The sequence below is a fragment of the Sciurus carolinensis genome, chromosome 2 (genome assembly GCF_902686445.1).
Source record: "Sciurus carolinensis chromosome 2, mSciCar1.2, whole genome shotgun sequence".
NCBI lineage: Eukaryota > Metazoa > Chordata > Mammalia > Rodentia > Sciuridae > Sciurus > Sciurus carolinensis.
Window position 1 is genome coordinate 64,132,912 of NC_062214.1, and position 17,335 is coordinate 64,150,246.

General features: G+C 38.0%; 1 long non-coding RNA gene across 1 annotated transcript in view; it reads right to left on the minus strand.

Moving 5' to 3' along the window:
- LOC124971008 (uncharacterized) overlaps positions 1 to 17,335 on the minus strand; it is a 21,298-nt gene continuing 3,963 nt past the window's right edge. The window contains exons 2-3 of the long non-coding RNA XR_007106267.1: positions 11,573 to 11,653; positions 1 to 143 (exon numbers count right to left, since the gene is read on the minus strand). This is a non-coding gene — a long non-coding RNA (uncharacterized LOC124971008). The remainder of the gene's footprint in view (positions 144 to 11,572; positions 11,654 to 17,335) is intronic.

Genomic DNA, 17,335 nt, shown 5'->3' on the forward strand with positions numbered 1-17,335 from the left:
ATATGCAACTCCTGAAATTTCTCAGTCTTCATCTACAGTCATCTGTCCATCTCCAGAGCCCCCAGTTCAGCAAGAAGTTGGATCAATGCTCAAATCTCCTTCCAGAGGTAGAATTCCATGTCTTCTTGATTTCATAATGGAGCCTTGAATTTAAAAATAAAAAAATGTAAATGGATTATCTCTGTTTTATTAGGTGAAGAAATGTCAGAGTGCCAAGTACCCAGCCAGTCCCTGAGACAATGTCTGTCCTCTCACACCTAAATTCCTGCTCATCTTTGAATGACTGCTTCTGCTAACCAACCTTAGTATTGTTACAGAGCAACTCAGTCCTAACCTTATTCTAGAAAATTGGTCTGGTCCCCTGTGGCCACTATATCATTTAGCTGAGAGCTTACTATCATTTCTAAGTTAATTTGTGACTTAATTGTAAATGTCAGGAAGCTCTGACATTGCAGAAAATGATAAAATTTTCAGATGAACTGGAGTCAGAAAAATCCAAAGTTGAACACAGTTGGCTTTCTGACCAGTTTTTACCAGTAAGATATGTTGACATGAAGGATCTGGAATGGCATCATCTAGGAGTTGCCTTAGAAGACTAAGTACATCCAGGATGATTTGCTGAAAACTGAAATGCTTTCCTGCTCTGAGATTCCCACGTTACTACACTATCACAGCCTCGATCCTGTTCTCATCTAAATGACTGTCCAAGTGACAAAACTTGAAAAGCAAGAATTCAGTCCCTGACTGTTGTTATTTCCAATTTGATGGTCTAATGGTGGTATTTGGTGTGGCTGAATTTTTAAACTCTGAACACATGCCATTATGGCCACAGGTAAAATGATAACCTGTCTTTTCCACACTGCTGCATTTGGCAACTTACTCTTCAAGAATGACTACTTTTCCCATTTCTTCTTGCTTCTTGATCTCTGTGGATATTCACCCCTGCCCCCCAACTCCTGCAAGGTCAAAGCCTTCATTCACATCAGGATTACGTTAAAGAAAGAGGAGTACTTTCAAAAAGTTCTAGAATTACCAGAGTTATGAAAAATGAAGGCTGTTCCTCCTAAGTAGAGGGAGAAATCTTTATCTCGGTTTCAAACAATTCAAACTTGTGAGTTCTGTCCAAATGCTCTAGATGCCCCTTTTTGCTCACAATATCTGTATTTACCACACCTAAGTTACTCATTCTCACCAAAACAGATCACGTGATAATAATGTCATTACCATTTGTTACTGACAAAAACACAATGTGTTGGAAAAGGGAGTTAAATTGAAGGGGCATGGTACGTAAGCAAAAGATGACAGGCAGCCTTCATTTCCTAATTTCCCTTGCAAAAATCATTTTTGAGAAACAGCAACCTGAAAAACTATTCCTGACACATTTTGTAGTCAGCCAGACTCCTCTGAGTGATAAAACCCAGGCCTCCTTTACAGAGGGTCTATGTGTTAAGTGTTTTACCTGAAAGACAATGTTCAGTTCCCTATTCATTGACATTTCTCAGGCAAGTCACAACAGGACTTTTTCACCTGCTTTTCTCTGTACTCAGACACACAGGTCAAAAGAGAAGTCAATGTTGGGCTGAAATTCCTGTAATTTACAATCCCCAGCTTGTGGACCACAGCCAAAGGGCTCTGGGCTACAAAGTGTAAACAGACCATTGTTGCCTCCTAATCTGGGTAATTGGTCCCAAATGCTGTTGCCACTTTACAGATCGATGCTTTACATACTTTTTAAAGAATCTGGAACTTTTCTTTATTGGCAGGGAACAGTTTGCAGTGTTAATTCAGTCTTTTCATCAGCACTAGGATTCCTATAAACAGCCAGGTGATTTCATTTGGGGGCCTGTAGACACAGGACGCTCAAGGCCTCCTTTGAGAGTTCCTCTTCATTTTCTTATGTGTATCCATCTCTCATTTGGTCCCACATCCAAGCCAACTGCCATGTGTTTAATCAACATGCAGTTTCTGAACAAGCTGAGCAGACTGGGTCACCTCCGAGAGGATGTCAACCAGATTTCAGAAGCAGGGCTATGTCTCGTTCTAGCATAATGTGTTCTTATCAGTACATTCCTTCAAGGTAATGCATCATAATGAATTTGGACTAAAACCAGATGATGTTTTGCAACATCACCTTCTGAGCACAATTGTGGGGATGTTGTGTGGGAGTGAACAGAGTGCTGTTCTGGGAGGAGAACAGGCTTGGGGAGGACTTCGAGGGATTCTGACTTTCTAATCCTGGGCAGGTAATATACTCTCTCTGATTCTTGTTTCCATATCTGTAAGGTAGAGATAATAATATATATGCCTTACAAATGTATCATGAGGATTAAATGAGATAATAAACATAAAGAATATGGGGGCATTCCATGTATTATTATGCAAAGTTTTTCTTTTTGTTTTTGTTTTGTTTTTTTTTTTTGGTACTAGGGATTGAACCCAGAGGGACTGACCACTGAGCCACAACCCCAGCTCTCTTTCTTTTATTTTCTTTTGGGACCGGTCTCACTAAGTTGCTTAGGGCCTTGCTAAGTTGCTGAGGCTGGCCATGAACTTGCTATTTTCCTGTCTCAGTCTCCCGAGTTACTGGAATTACAGGCACATCCAAACCATGCCCATCTATGCAAAGCAGTTTTAAACCCTTTTTTTTTTTTAATGGTACTGGGGATGAAACCCAAGGCCTCATGCACTCTAGTTGAATACTCTACCACTGAACTACACCCACAGTCCTAAAACATATTTTTAACATATTTCTGCTTCAACCTACACAAGACAGGGAATGAAATTTTCTTTTCCCATAAAATTTCTGGATATGGCTTTTCACTATTCAAATAAAATATGACTTTTTTTGTGGGTCTCTCAAGACAATTACAGACTCTTCAAATTTAATTTGCTCTTAGACTTTTCTTTTTTGCTTCTTTCTAACCTCCCTACTGACATATGTAGGCCCTCATTTTTCTTCTAAATATTTCTAGCATGCAGTCTAGTTCTCTAGTAACTACTGCTTAGCCAAATTCTATCTATTTAGTTCTTTCAGTCTTTCCTTCCAAGTCAATTTCTCACCCTGTCATTTCTGTATTTTCTTTAAATTTCACTTAGTTTCTCTCTGTCTTACACACTAAGGCATTTTACTTATAATGTAGTTTTCTAAGTGGAGGTTTGGGAAACCAACTCCCTTCCTACTTCTAAGATAAGAAGATTGGCTTTCCCCCATAAGTTTACCACTGCCCTCAAAAATCAAAAAAGGGAAGACATCCCTCCCATTCATAGTTTGTAGCAGTTCATTTTCCAAAGAACACAGTAACTGTTATTTTCCCTTGAGAAGCAATGTAACAGTGGACATAAGGGTGGAGACTCCAAAACCAGTTGTCCTGGGAGTCAAATCACTCTACAAGCAGTGTAACTTTGGGCAAGTTATGCAATTTACCTCTGCTTGGTGTTCCTCATCCGCAGAATAGAAATAATAGTGTTTGCCTGGTACTGCTATAGGAAACTAAGTAAATACATGTAAAGCACTTAGAAGAGTGCCCAAGAATACTAAACACCTTATAAATATTAGTTCATCATGCTTCATCATGTTCTTCTTTAAAAGAAATAATGCATATTTGGCAATTCAAAGACTGTCAGTTTCCCCACTCTGAGTCTCTTGTATGTTGTCATCTTTCCACACACATCACTGAAAATGTTTCATTGTACTGTTCTTCCCTACTACAGAATATGACAGGAAATATGAAATAAAATATTACAAAACAATTCTAAAAAATATCTTCTAGTACCCTCTCCCCTAACCCATCATCCATTCATCATTAGCTAAAATAGGATTAATGTTTTATTATGAACCTAAAATGGAACTATAGTTTATCCCAAAGTTAGTGAGTGTAGTTTAGGTTTTAGGAAAACCTGGTTTGAATTTTAGTGAACCTTTTCTACTTTCAAATGCCAACCAAAGATTTATAGCTTCAGGTGGATACCAAATGAAATTGGGTAAGTTCATCTGAGTTTTACTCTAAGTTTTTCATGTGAATGAACTCAAATTTTATACAACTTAATCCTTATATTTACAGTTTTTCTGCTATTTTTACTTCAGTTGACAAGAAATATTAAGTAAAAATTGAGACAGGCTGTTCAGTCTCTAAACAAATTGCAGTATTATAGAATGCCTGTATTCCTTTGTCTCAATAATAAATATAATTTCATATTTATTATTAGAAGAATATCATGTCTTTGGTGACATGTACTTTAAAGTCTCAGTTAAACTGTGACTTTAAAATCCAATGTACATAATATAAGCTTTCCCCAGTTTTGCATTTTATCCCCCAGAAGTCAGAAGTCCTAAGCTACCTAGTTTCCTCAAATTATATGCTAGAGGTTTGGGAAGATTTAAGGATGAATCTTTTATATCAAAATGATAGGTTCACAGTTCATGATTGATGATCTTGTACATATAACTGATAACTGCCCATTAGATAAAAGGGCCTTCTGGGATGAGACGATCAGGCAAAAGTGAGCTTAGAGAAATTTCTAAATATTAATGTTTGCAGATATATGAGAAATTTACTAGCAGTTTCTATGTTATTATAAGATAAAATAATCATAAATAACATTTATGAAACTTATATAAATGAGCTCTGAAAAGATTATTTGCCTAAAATGCATTTTTCCCTTCAAAAGTTAAATGAAAGCTTTGCAGTTAAATTACTCGGAATATCCACTTTTAATTTAATGAAACAAAGTTATTCTGAGATTTTTTTCTTAAGAAAAGTACCTATAAGCCACGTGTGGTGGCCCACTTCTGTAAACCCAGCCACTTGAGAGTCTGAGACAGGAGGATTACAAGTTCAAGACCAGCCTGTGCAAAATCAGTGAGATCCTGTCTTAAAATAAAATTACATAAATAAAAAGGCATCCTTAGCCCCTTTTAGTAACTCAGAGCTCAAATGCCCATGAGTTCAATCCCCATTACTGAAAAAGAAAAAAGAAAAATGTGCACAATATAAAATTCCCCCCAAATATTATTGATACCTTTTCATTCATTGGGCACTTTTCATACTGATGAAAAAAATTAAAAGCTGCAAACACACACAAAAAAAGTCATGTTTTTTTTTTCTTCTTCCATTTGTAGTCCCCAAACTGCTGCTCATAAAAATAAACTTTACAACATCTTTGAGAATCCCAAAGAACCCCAGTCAAGATTTTGTTGGCTCGAAAAGAAAGCAGTTTTGATATTCAAAATTTTGACCTCCCTTACGCAATTCCCAAAAGAGAAAAACCAGCAATCTTAGCAAGATGGTAAATTTAAGGGATTCTGTAATCTAACTTATGATCAAACAGTAGGGAATGGGGAAAAGGCATAAAAAGTTTCAAAAATAACTCAAAATAGAAAGTTGAGTATTTCTTTAAGAAGCTTTTCTGTTTCTAAATTAGTGACTGAATAGCATATTACTGAAAAACAGCAAAGTTTGTGCTGGCATTTTCCATTTAACTGCAAAAAATAAAAAAGTCCCCTTAATGTATTCCACTACAGAATCATTTAAAACAATATCAAACAACAGATTTTTGTTGGTCAAATATTCCAGGTATCATCCTAGAAAACCAGCCAGCTAAATAATGGACATATCTATACCCAGCCCCTGATACTCATGCAACACATACAACTCTGCATGCATATGCACGCAAGCATACACACATGCATGAAACCTGACTGGGCTCTGGTCTGGGTCCTTGATAACTCAGGCATATTGTAAGCCCTGGAAAGAATTTTAATCTACATGGTTTGAAAATAGGGGCCTTTTAAATATGCTGCATACAATTTGTGATGGTCATCTCTAAAATGCTGCTCCATTATCCTTTTCCATTTGGAATGAATGAGGCTAATTAATTTCAGGCCATACTTGATGAGGTCAGCACCATACGAGGGGTGCGTGCTAGACATTGCTAATCTCTTTCAGCTGAGAGTGATGAATTAAAGATGAAGCATGCCTTTGCAGGCCTAATTTAGAATGTATATCAAAAAACCTACAGCAAATAATACTATACCATACAACAAAGGAAAACTTGTTCTCTCAGGCTCCCTGAGTTGTGTTGATTTTAAAGACATTTTCAGTCCTCTTTGGAATTCCAGCTGTGGATGGGTGAACCATATCAAGAAAATCAAGCCATCTCTCACACATGGCCATGCGGACAAAAAGTGGGATTAAAGGAAAGACAGAAAGAAAACAAAAACAAAATACAACAATCAGGGTTTAATCCTTTGTGTATTAAAATTCCACCTACACATTAGGCTTTTTTTTTTTTTTTTTCCAGAGCTACCAGACTAACAAAGATCCCAAATTAGCAATACCTGTATTCAAGCAATGACCACCCAGCTCTGCTGGGACATTTCAAAGCAATATGCTAAATGAGGCAGCCTGTTGTTTTTAAAGCAGATATACTAATGAGGCTTATTAGGTTTTTCCATGTCTCTATTTTGAAAGCCAATAGAGATTGACCAGGTAGATAATGTGATACCTTTTATTAAGCCAAGAAAGAAATTGTAATACAGATGCCTCCAGGCCAAAATGTTCTTATGAAAGTTAATGCTAAGCCAAGTTCCGAGTTGTGAAAAGGGAGGTACTTGATGATCTAAACTCCAAAGAGAAGGAATTAGTCATAATTTCTCAAAGCTGACTATTACAAGTCCCTAAGCATGGCAAGGAAGGCGGATTAGGCCAGAGACTAAAAAGTTTCAGCATATCTAGCCAAAGGAATCTTGACAGGTTATTCCAAAGTATTGAAAATTCCAACTGGTGGCCATGACAGCTCCTAACTTTGTGTCCCAGTAGCTCTCATTAGAACAAAGCTGCTTCAAATTAGGTTCAATCTACATGCTGAATCAATCTTTCATCCCTTTGATTGCTTCTGAAAATATTTATATTTCTTAATAATGCACATTTTGTCTTGCAACTTCTGATTAAACACAGACGGGGGTTCCCAAAGCGGGCAATGTATCTGGAAGGATGATTTGGGACAGGAAAAGGAAGATAAAAAACAGTTTTTCCCACTGGGGAACCATTAGAGAATATAAATCTAGTAATTTGGGTTATGGAAGTATCAGAGGAGGATTGTAATAAATACAGATTGGAGTATTATTGTGACCTAATGGAGATTACAGAATATTCTTATTATAGTGTGATTCTTCATTGCAGTTTCCACTGTTTGGCTGGTTAGCTTAATAGGTTTTATGAAAAATGATTGTGAGACAGAAAAATTTCATATTATAGCTAATAATAACCCACACAAAGAATCACATCATAAAATAGAGAAATAGTTATAACAGGGACATGACCAGCTGATGGAAAGTATGTTTTTGCTGAACAAGGAGTATATGTAGAGGAGAGGGTTTTTTGTTTTTGTTTTTGCTTTGCAGGGGTGGGAATTCCTCTTTTGGGGACCAAGAGAATAGCATTAAATTTCAATTGTATCACCAATTAGTTGGATGACCCTGAGTAAGTCCCCTAACCTCCACAGACCTCAGGTTTATCTTCTTGCTTTTATTTGGAAAATCAAGTCTTAAACTGTATGATTTTTTAGAGAACCTCCATTGTTTCAGGTACAGTCAGCTTCTGTATCAATGAGGGAAAAAAAAAATTGTGTTCATACTGACACAAACAAACTTTTTCCATTGTAATTGTTCTCTAGACAATAAAGTTCAACAGTTATTTACATAGTATTAAGTACATTGAGTAGTCTAGAGATAATTTAAAGTAAACAGGAGGATATACTAGGTTATATATAAATATGACACCTTTGTATATAATGGACTTGAGCATCCTCTGATAGATATTTAATAGGGGTCCTGGAACTGATCTCCATCTGATATGAAGGGGTGACTGTATTCAGTGCTCTCTGGAGGCAAGAGAAAGAAAATAAGAGACTTATTTTAATGCTGAGGTCCTCAGCGCTGGTCTCTGAGGAATGGGAGGCACACTCTCTCCAAGATCTGAATGTCAATGTCTCCAAACACTTCAGAGATAGTTATTCCTTTCTGTTCTTCCTTTCTTTCCTCTTAGAGATCATGAGGGAGAGAAGTACCCAAAAACAATGTACAAAGATTCATAAGGTCCAATCACCCCAATTTAGTGATGAGGGGAAAGACCACCAATGAGGGTGAGATCACCTACTCAGGAACTAAGCCAGAATTTAAAGCCAGGTCGCAGGACTAGGTTGTAGTTCAGTGGCGGAGCCCTTGAGTAGTATGCCTAAGGACTTGGGCTCCACACACAGCACTGCAACAATGACAATTAATTAATTAATTAATTAATTAATTTAAAAAGAAAGAATAAACTCAGCTCTCTTTATTTCCGAATCAGGGTCCAGTGAGGGTGATAACACACTGCCTCAGAATCTGAGAAATATTTATATTCTGAAAAATAAGTGAGACTTCTTGCGATCATCCAGTATAGTTCAATGTTCCTTCAAATTGAAGACAGGAACATAGGATAGAGCAGTGCCTTTGCATTCAGACTTCCTGGATTTAAATAACACATCCCAACTTCCTAGCAATAAGAATTTTAGGTAAGTCCTCAATCTCTGTAAGCATCATTTTGTTTTGTTTTCATTTTTTTTCCCTTAGATGAAAGAAATAATAGCATTATCTATCTAAAATAATTGGTATAGAGATGAAATAAAACAATATGTAAATGCTGACCATAATTCTGACATATACTAAGTGTTAGCTGCAGTAAGCATCATCTTCATCATTTCCTTCTTCATATTCATAATTATATTTACATAATGACTTGGAGCAAAAAAAATCCTAAAAGGAACTCAGAAGACATAGTTTCAAATTGTGCTTCTGTTAGTTTTCTGACTTCAAATAACTCTGAGCCTCAGTTTACTCAGCAGCAACATAGGAATTAAGAATATCTACTTGAATGGGACTTCAATAGAAATCAAATGAGTCTGGCATGAGACACTTTTTAAAGAAGCAGAGCACTTAAAAATGTAAGAGTTGATGATTTTATTAAAATGTGATTATCCCTGGGTTGGATGCTTACAGTTGGTTAGCAGAAAATAAAAAGAGATGACTGTGCTTTGCTTCTTAAGTAAGTCAATTTAAAAATGAGGTACAAAAGGGGTTGAGATCAAGTTCAGTCACAGACTGCATGCCTACTATACTGGAGGTGCTGGTGTCAATCCCTGACACTCGCTTATAACATTTTTTTTAAAGTGCATGTTCTTCATTGTCACTGTCATTTATTTAATCCTATTCTACTGTTCTCTATATAAAACTTGCTATTCTTATAATTTTAACAGAGAACATCGAACCAGCTATTAGGTTTCAGGATTTTAAATGGCACCCCCACTTTTTTCTTATTTTGCCTTCCCAATAAGGGAAAGAAAAATCTAAAAGTAAAAGAACATGTTTTATGAAGTATTAAATGATGACCCCCAAGAAATCTTCATACTCTGGTTAAAATACTGCCAAACTGCTTTTTGCTCAGCTGTCCATTTATGAACTTAATGCTATATTCATTATTGAGAATAATTCCAATTAAGCTAAAAAAGTATTGTGGGATGGGGAATTGTTTTGTGCATGGGATTATTAAAGAGTTGGGGCCTAAAGGTGTATGTCTATTTTAAAAAGAAATTTTCTGATTGCAGATAACTTCTCAATTTGATTTAGTGTCGAACGATAGTGATGGGGTTGATAAGTGAGCATTCATCGGTAATTCATCTTGTGCTGGTAGAAATTTACAGCAAAGCAGTGCTTTCCCAACAGTGACAAGCCCTATTAATCTTCTTCAGACACATTTCAATAGGTGTTCCCATCTGTGGCCAACATCTAAACACTCTGGCATCACTGGTGACTTGAAGACACCTTCATTTCAAGTTACACTAGTGAAAATGTGATACTAGATTGTACTCTATTTTTTAACCTAATTCTCTCTCTTCATTCAATTAGCCTTTCTTGCCTGGATTTTCTGCTCATGTGTAACATCATTTCCCAGGGAGAGCTCTCAAAGATTTGGTTTCTTAGAGATGCATAATCTCTCTAAGGTTAGTAACCAACAACTTTTTCACAAATTAAAATTGCATAGATTTGGGTTCTGACAGTCATTGATTGGCTTCTCATTGTGTATGTTCTTAGAAAGTAAAATTACACAAATAAAGCCTGCCTATGCATTGAGAGGACTAAGAAAGAGGGGAAAGGTACAAAATCTATTTGTATTCATAATACAAATGCAATTTGTTATTCTGAACTATAATGCTTAATTTTAGTGTAGGAGAATGTTGGAGCAGAGAGAAGCAATTAGAAGAGGGTGGTAAAAAAGAAGCCCAGTGTTCAAATAACTGCTTTTTCCCATCATATTTGGTCCATAGGATGAAATCCCTCTTCTATCTTTTGGTATTCACTGGATGACCTCCCTTTAAAGAAGAAAATAAAGCAATTACTTTAGAGATAAATTATTTCACGTAAATTGCCTTTATTCTATCAGCAACATGAACTGGCTGGCTGCAACTTTAGGTGAAAAATATGGGGGGGTGTTTGATTTCAGATTGCACCTCCCTGCATTTTGGTGCTATTTTCAACCTCAAAATGGGGTTGGTCTTGTAAAGAAAGTAGATTCAGCATAACAGTAGAACATGCATAATAGTAGAACAGCACTTTTCCTGTGCATATCAGAAATAATTCAAAAGAGAAAACTCTGTGACACATTTTCGTTTTAGGAAGGTTAGATACATCTGCATCACTGAATTTTTTGTCATATGTGATCTGGAGTGGGGGCCAACCCCATACATGCACTTGTGCCTCTGTGTGATGATAGTGTGTGTGGATGATATATATATGAGATAAAGCTGTGCAGTCTTAAAAAATACTTCCTCCCTCACCCAAACTATTTTTCACAATGATCATTTGGGTTTTTTACAGATCTCAATAACCTTATTGTAGGTAGCAAGTTTAAATGTACCATATTAATAACTTGTTATCCAAGACAAATTAAGTTCTTATATGTCAAAAGCAGTCAGCACTGGATTATCTACAACACAAGTATTTATTGAATAAATGTTGAGTCCAATTTCATTTTAATGTGACTGGCTGTATGTTTCAGCTTCTTAGGCACAGATAAAAACACTCAAACCTATAACTCTGTTGCAACGTTACACCTAATGTGTTTATTTCTATTACTCTTCCTCTCTCAACTTAGAATATGGAAAGCAGCCTTTTTTTTTTTTTTTTTTTTTTTTTTTTGGTTGTTGTTGTGTTCTGAAGAGCAAGGGGAGAGATAGAAAAACGGCTGGCATTCAGCCTAAAGAGAAATCATTGAAACAAATTAATCCTATGCCGTTTAAATTGACATGGTAATCCATCATCAGAGAAGGCAAACTCTGAAAGCAATCTAGAATCTGCCCTGCTCTTTCACTGGCCCTGGAGGCACAAAGACAGATAGTAAAAGGAGTGGGGGGAAATCATAAAAGTTAGAAATGCCTCAGAAAGGAAAAAATTGACTATATCAGCTCTCAGTGTCCTGTCTCTGCAAACCCTCTTCAGAAAAGAAAGGTTAACATTCAACAGTTGCTTTCCCAAATTTACCTCTAAGTGGCAGGTCTCTGGAGTTGAGCTCCCAATGTCAGGCCTCTTTCTCTTGGCTGCTAACTACAGTCTATCCATTGCCTGTTGAGTAAAAAAAAAAAAAAAATTTGACCAACTGGGAGCCTTGTCAGGACCCACACTTAAACAGAAACTTTTCCAAAGTGGTAAGGGGCTTCTTCTGGGGAATTGGGAGTTGGGTTTTATTTTGTTTTGCTTGTGTTGTTTGAGTGGGAAAGAGTGAGAGGGAAGGTTTTTTTTTTTCCCCCTCCCATTATCATCTCATTTTGTACTTGAAGAAAAAGCATGACATTGTTATTTTAAAAAGATGACTTTTGTAACATCTCTAAATCTAAGGTAAGTCATCATGCCCTGCCACTTATCTCTGTCTTTTATTTTGAAGGTTTATTTTTCAAATCTCCCTTTACTTCAAAAAACCTACAATCATGTGTTGATAGGACTTGATTTAAAAATTCAAAAATTATATATATATAAAGAAGTGTTCCATCTTGGTAGATAGCAGAGATGTAATAAAACCTTATCCAGAGTTCAAGTGCAAAAACAATGTGCCTATTTCTTCAACATACTAATCCAGAGAACTTTTTTTCTCTTTAACTAATAGAAGCAATGGTTTTGTTTTTGTTTGTTAAGGGTGATTCACTTTGCACAAAATCACCTCATTATTGCCTGGACACACAAATTTGAACACAAAAGTAAATATTACTTTTCAATTTAATAATGTATTCAGCTATACAGGCAATACAATTTGGATTTTTTTGGTATATTTCAAAAATTCGCTGTTAAAAATAGACAGTGTATTAAGACAAATTCAAATACTTTAGTACCAATGGCAACAGGGCAGAAGGATATGAATAAAAAACCATACCTAACAGCTGCCCTATTTTAATTTGTCTGGGATAGTTGTTTTCTAATTTACTAAGAAAACTTTGTATGTTACTGAAACTTCAGAATAAACATCACACCTCTTTTCTATAATTAGAATTTTTATTCACTGGCTTTTAAAAGGGGGCGGATAATTCTCGTACACTGACTAATACTTTTTAAAGTACATAAGCTTAGAAAACGAATTAAAGACATTTCCAGGGCAAATAGGAAAGGAGAGTTAAAGGCTCTTATATTAACTATTCATCTAAAGTCATGCCAGTTGCAAATTTAAGACTTGTTAGGAAAGAAGAACAGGTTTAGATGTTTGTTTTTAATAGAACCTGGGATTGAAATAGTATCTCTTCAGTAACTGAACATTCAATTGCACTTCCTTAAACAGATCTGATGCCTTCAAAGTTATTTTCAATGTATATACAACGCAGACTTCTGCAACATCGTACATGACTTTAAGAGTCATTAAATTAACCAAAATCACAAGAAAGAAAATCAATGTGTAAATTAGTTAAGTCTTCATCATTCAGGAGGTCAGGAAGAAAAACTACTTTTTAAAACCCCTTACTGCTTTATATTTCACAATACTTTTAATTGGTTAGTCACGTGGCAACAAAGTGTATGCAAAATGGAAAACTGCAACATATCACTGGCAATAAGTAAATAAGTTATTAACATACATTCTGCAAAGAAATAGGGTTCCTTAATATTTTAACTTCTCTTTGAGATGTGATGTCCTGGGATCCTGTCAAGAAATACCCTATGTGACATTTGTCACTGAAGTCAATATTACCCTCCTTTAATGATTTCAGTTTTGCTTTAACTACTTAAAGTGGCATCATCTCAATCAATTTGCAATAGTTGGGTACACAGAAAACTCTTGAAAAAGATTGATTAATTTATAATAAATTATAATAGATAATACCCTATATTCAAAATTAAAAGTATAATGTAAATTTTCTTCAAACAATACACTTTGTAAACTCTCAAGTTAATATTTCCTATGGTCAAGAAACTGAACATGATGTTAAACAACTTCCACTTAATTTTGCACGGTTCTTTATTTTTAAGATGTACTTTTAGCATTTCAAGAAATCAACCTTTCTAAGAAGAGAAATGAGATTATAAATTCATGCATAATGTTTCTTTATTAAGTGGTGGTACCTATGATATGTGTGTCTGTCTCTGGTCATCTACTTATTTTCAAGTTATATGCTTTATATTGAAACTGGCTTTTTTATTTTAAAAGAAACCTAAAACTCAACTGAATAGAAATTACTCCTTAAATCATATTTCTCCTTTTGAAATTCACCTTGAGTTTGTGGTTAAAGGAAAGTCAATCAAATAAATCCCCATTTGTTGTTCTGCTTGTATTTTCTTGAAGAACACTGATGCAGCTAATTAACAATATTAATTTATCTGGATATGCGCCTAACACCTTCACATTTAAGTGACTGGCACTTGATACCATTTGACTAATGCTTTTTTTTTTTTGACATGCCAAAAATTAACTGTCATTTTAAATATTTCATTACTAGACTCTTGAGAAAGTGAAAAATATAGAATCAGATCATTGTTCCTTACTTTGCCCACTTTTAAATACACACTGATGTCCACATGGCTTTAAATGTCTTCTGAACTTTCTCAGCAAGATTTATCTTAGAATATAATATTAACATTAATATTAAAAGTATGTATAACCCATATCAGATGTGCTTAACTGGGCAAAGCCCCCCCACATGCCACCATCTCTAACCTATTCTCCTTTAGTTCTTCAATCCATTGAAAAGTTAAAAAAAAAAAGAATAGCATACACCTGATTTTAAAAATCAATATGTTAGGTAAAAGATGCTCAACTTTTGTTTAAACACCCTGCCAAATCTACCAAACTGTAAATCTGATGTTTTTGCTTTTTAAGTGTCTTTCTATGACTTTGCAAGCCACAATAGTTTTACCATTACTAAGTTCCTTCACCTTCTGTTTCAACAATAGTGATTCCAAGGAGCTCATTCAAAACTCTTGCACTGCCTTCTGCCAGACATCCAGAATGTACACCAGTGACAGCCTCTATCTAGTATTTGAGTATATGAACCTTTAATCCATCAAGTAACTTCTAATACCACAAGAATATATATACACTTAAGTGTACACACCTCATGCACATGACTATCATATTACAACCCATTAAAATGCCACCAGGTTTGAAGTCAGCAGAATGCATATTTCTAATCTCATCTAGATTTTATGACTCTAATTTGGCTACTGACAAGATTATGAATTAGCTTTTACTTTGATGAAAGAAAGTAAACTGCATGTTGGGGTTTGGGGGTTTTTGTTTTTTAAATTCCCTCACACAATAATCAGTTATATACTTATTAGTCGAATTGTAAAGTGAACTGGATACTCAGTTAAGTAGAAGAAAATTTTCACTACATTCTATTTTCTTACTCCCTGAAGTTCATTTTCATGGAATGTACTGTGTTGATGGATGAGACTGTTGTCTCTTTTGAGTGGGAACTCCGTTGGCTTAGAAGGGTGGAGGTGGGGTAGGACCAGAGAAGTACTAGGGCTCTGAAATCATTGTAACATGTGTATTTATCCTTCCTTCTTTCCCTCCGTCCATCATTCCTTATTTTTCTCCCTTCCTCCTTCCCTTACTAACTTACTTGCTTCCTTTTTCTACAACCCCTTTTGGTTGCTTAGTGTAGTTAACCTTCGCTCCCGCCAAGACCAACAAGGGTTAATGGAGACCCGGCTTCTGACACCACTCCAGGTCAGCGGTACTTGCGAGCTTCCAACACAGAAATCAGAGGATTACTGAGGAAGGAATTCGAGGCACTAAGCGTCTCACACCTGAACACAACACTCCAATCCATTAAGATTCACACACACACACACACACACACACACACACACACACATCCTTTCTGGAAAACGGTTAATTGGATCTGCAGCTCTATTTCCTGTTGCACCGAAGAGCCAAGCAGGGCAGTCTGAACTGACTCCTTCAAGCTGCCAAGAAAATAAAGCAATGGGGTGGGGAATGAACGTTTCTCAATACATTCACACGTACACACATACAGGTAGCTATCAGTTTCTTCAGGAAGGGTGGATTTTGGAGAAAAGATTAAGAGCGGGAAAAGAAGAAACGAAAATGATTCTTCTCTTTCCCCGCCTTCCGCCCCTTCTTTCCCCCAGAAATTAGTGCCTTCTTGATTATTTGCAGCTGTTTCTCGAACCTCAAGATTTGTTCACAGTAGCGAGAAAGACTCGCACTTCAAGAAGTGAAAAGTCATTTTCGCGCCAGGACTCTGCTGCTTGAGTTTGGGAAGGAAGGTTTTTCTCTCCTTCCCAGCAAATCTCGGCCCCACCGCCAAAGCCTTGCGAACTCTAGCAAGTTCTGTAAGTCTTTACACACCCGCCACTTTGGCTAGCTGAACCCAGCGTCGGTGTCCAAGATTGATTCCCATCCACTGGGGTGTGGCCTTGTACCCTCAAAAGCTGGTTTCCTGCTCAAGAGAGAAAGGAGCCGTCCTGGGGCTTCATGATGTATGTCACCCTGCCTCCTGATTTCTTCCCCGGCCTCAGACTTCGTCCCACCTGCCCATGGCCAACGAACCTGAAATCCACTCGCTCTGCAGTCCCCAGCGGGTTCCGCCATCCAGCGGGAACTCCGGGTGGGTGGGTGGAAAAGCAGTTTTAGGGGCTGAGCCACTGAACCCTCTTTAGAAATACCAAAGGGGCAGAGATTTATCAAAGAGAAAGTTCGGGAAGTCTCAGGTCGCAGCCGGGGGGAGTCCCCAAAATGCCAGGGGGAGAAAGCAACTCTTTTAGGCTACACCTTTGCAACCTGAAGCTGCATGGAGACACTGCGTGTGGCGAATTGTGCCCGCGTCCCTGCCTCGCTTGCTTCCACCTGGCCACAGCCACTGGCGGCGTGGAGTCCGAGGCTCCCAAGCACTCGACCCCGCGGCGGCCCAGCAGCCCTCCCACGGTGCCTGCCCCTCGAAGCCCGGTGGCTGCAGGTTCCTGTCGCTTGCTGCGCCCTCGCATCTCCCGTCGAGAGAAGGACCGAGGCCTGAGCCCAGGAACTCCCTGGCGGTGGTCGGACCGCCCCCCTGGAGACTTGCAACCCCGCTCCCAGCCCCGCCAAATCCCTGAAAGCCTCGTCCCCCTTCGTCACCCCGGGGGCTTCTAATCACTCCGTATCGATTTCCCTAACTCTTTTCATCCCGTTGAAGACACATCTTAAAACACTCCAGCCCGGAGTGTGCTCTGGGCTTTATCCACACTAATAAAATGATTTACCCTTCTCTCCGCGCTCTCCTCACAGAGGAAAATCGTTCGAGCCCCGGCTATTTGTGTGTGATCAGTAAATATTTAGTGCGGTGACATCCTCAGCTAGGCTTTGGATCGATTCCGGGCCCACCGGGAGGTGTGCACGGTCCGGGCGGGGCAGCACCAAGCCCGCGGATGGGGCTCCTCCCGCCCTCGCTACCGGCCGCTGATTTACGGCCTATGCAACCCGCACAGGGGGGGCCAAAGCGCGCCTGGAAAATTGGCTTTTCAACCTTTTTACTTTTGACATTCAGCCACTTCCCCAGACTCTAATTCTCGCCCCCTCCCTTCTCTTCCGGCTACCAAGGGCGCTGTGAGCCCCGCGGACCTTTCTTGAAGCAATGCGCTGCGCTCGCGCCCCCGAGGTTCGGAGACCACCTATCACAGTTCTGCCCTGCGAAGCAGGGAGGCCCAGCCTCTGGTACGAGGGTCGGCTCCTTTGGGTAAGATGCTCTCGGCCCGCCCACACCTCCGAGAGCGGAGAGCATGTGGAGAAACCCAGAGCAACATTTTCTGAACAGGAGTCCCTTT